At 33.7% G+C, this 2,757-nt stretch overlaps 1 pseudogene; it reads right to left on the bottom strand.

Annotated features, from left to right (window-relative positions):
• Positions 1 to 1,603: 1,603 nt before the first annotated feature.
• On the bottom strand, positions 1,604 to 2,523 carry LOC147372152 (olfactory receptor 6C1-like; annotated as a pseudogene).
• Between the last annotated feature and the right edge of the window lie 234 nt (positions 2,524 to 2,757).

The following is a 2,757-nucleotide window of genomic DNA, read 5'->3' as shown; positions in this document are numbered from 1 at the left end:
CTGTGGCAGATTCATTTTGATATTTGGCAAAACTAATACAATTATGTAAAGTTTAAAAATAAAATAAAATAAAAAAAAAAAAAGTTGTTTTCTTTTTCAGCAAAGCATGGCTCTGAATCTCTTAACTGAGTACAGTATCTGCATATCAGGAAGAATTTGGCTCAATGAATTACAATTACAGTCTTTCTAGAAAAATCATTAGAAAATATAAGATGAGTTTGTGTAACATTCATATTGTTTGAAATTTTGGCTTCATGGAAAAGCAAAAACAAACAAAAAAAAAACATTTCTTTAGTACCAGAGACCAAGATCTTCTATAATCATCTTCTAAATTCTAATCAATACATTTTCAAATGCAATGCTGCATTATAATGCTTAAAACAGAGTAAATATACAAATTTTTAACAAAATAAAAGCTAAAATTTATATACAGTAAAATTTTGCCTATGTTAGCATCTTTATCCCTATTAATTGTCATTTAATTAGGTAATTGAATGAATTATATGTGTACAGTATTAACTCAAAATAACCATTAATATGAGAAAGGTGTAAAAAAGTGTCAGCTATTGATTATTAAAAAAAACAGTTTGACATCAAGCATTAATTTAAATATACAACTGACTATAACAAATCTAGTCATATATAGTTTCCAATAGTATCTAATTCTTCAGAGTTTTATTAGAAATTGTTATGTCATATGTGTTAAAGAGTTCCCCAAAAGAGGGATAACTTCACAGTTTTCTTGAAAGTATATACTCATAATTGTTCTCAAATTGATAAATTATATGGCAGAGAAGATTTTAAGATGGATTATGAGAAAAGTTTTTTGATTTCTTAAGAAACTATAATTCCATTAATTTTTTAGTTGTGCTGTTTTTTATGCAATTACTAAGTAGACCATAGTATGGAGAGAATAATATATGTAATACTCTAATAAGATGGTCAGATTATGCTCATGGTCTTGTATAGTAAACTAAAAATAGTGTTTAGCATGATTTACTGTTTCCTGAATTTCTAGAAAGAAATCTCTCTTGTGCATTCTTGCTCTGCCTCTTTCTGTCTGAATTTAATTTCCCAGAAAATATTGTGGGAGAAATGGAATTTTAAAAGTTTCAAAGAAGGGAATGGCAGTTTCATAGTTACAGGGTATAACACATGCATGCAGTTGCACAATCATGCCAGATCTTTGTGACATCATGGAGCATAGCCCATCAAGATCCCCTGTTCACAGAATTTTCCAGGCAAGAATACTGGAGTGTTCTGCCATTTCTTACTCCATAGGATCCTTCCCACCCGAGGATCGAACATGTGTCTCTTGTGTCTTCTGCATTGAAGGTGGATTCTTTACCCCTGGTGACAACTGGGAAGCACAGAATGAAAAGCTGAGCCCAAAAGTAGGGAAGTGCATGAGAGAAGGATGGGAATATGAATAGAAACAAAAAATGTATACAGTATGCTTGCAAAGCTGCTGTCAATGAGAGTATGAGTAATGGAAAATAACTCCATGGAGACAATATGAATATTAATAGATTTGAAAAGCTCTGAGTTTTATTTAATTGCATTTCATTACGCTTCTAATTTATGCTTCTAATAAATAAGACTTTTATTTTTTCCTTGAGAAAAGTACATTCTTCCTTGCCATATCCATGAAGGCTTGCTTAACTTGCTAATTCCTTAAAGTATAGATAAATGGATTTAGCATGGGGGCTACAGAGGTATTTAGCACAGCTATCCCTTGCTCGAAGAGACCCTGTCCTTTGCTGATGGATTCATGTACATGAAAATGCAGCTGCCAAAAAAGATGGAGACGGCGATCATGTGGGACGAACACGTTGAAAAGGCCTTTGTCCTCTGAGTGGTAGATGGGATCCTCAAAATTGTTCTGATGATATATGTGTAGGACAGAATTATAATGCCAAAGTGAATATCAGAGTAAACACAACATAAGAAAACACCATTATCTATAGGAATTTGATGTCTGGACAAGAAAGTTTAAAAGGGGGGAAAATTACATGCATAATGTTCAATAGCATTGGACTTGCAATAATCAAGCTGTAGGGAGAACATGAGTAATGGAAATGTGATAAAGAATGAAGCCAGCCAAGAAGTCAAGACAAGCAGTGTGCAGACTCTATGATTCATGATGGTCATGTAATGCAGCAGTTTTCAGATGGCAATGTAATGGTAATAGGACATGGTAGTCAGAAGATAAAACTCAGTGACTCCCAAGAGAATGAAAAAAGAAAAATAACTGAGCCATACAGTCATTAAGAGAAATGGTTTTATCCCCTATAATAATGGTGGATATAGTGACAGTTGTGAATGACACTTCTAATATGGAGAAATTCTGAGGAAGAAACACATGGGGGTTTAGAGGTGGGCATCCAGCAGGGTCAGGATGATAATTTAGGTCAGGTTCCCAGTGATGCTGAGCATGTAGGTGATGAGCAGAAAGACAATGATCACAACGTGAACTTGTGGGTCATCGGACAGTCCCAGGAGGATAAACTCTCTTATTTCCATGTAGTTACTCACTTTTTTCTTCTTCTGAGTAACTTTCTGGAGAAAACAGAAACAAAAGAGCTGAAAGAAAAGAGAATTATTCATGGACTACACTGGAATTTATTTCTGAGAGTGTTATGCCATTCTGATCTAACTTGGGAGATCTTTGAAACAACAATAAAATAGATAACTCTTTTTAAAAGAATTTCTTACATCAACATGAATTTGCAACGGGTATACACGTGTTCCCATTCC

The sequence above is a fragment of the Bos grunniens genome, chromosome 5, assembly GCF_055505025.1.
Source record: "Bos grunniens cultivar Pamir isolate PY7600 chromosome 5, Bosgru_T2T1.0, whole genome shotgun sequence".
Classification (NCBI taxonomy): domain Eukaryota; kingdom Metazoa; phylum Chordata; class Mammalia; order Artiodactyla; family Bovidae; genus Bos; species Bos grunniens.
The sequence above is the reverse complement of the archived record's forward strand: the minus strand, read 5'-3'. Positions and strand labels throughout refer to the sequence as shown.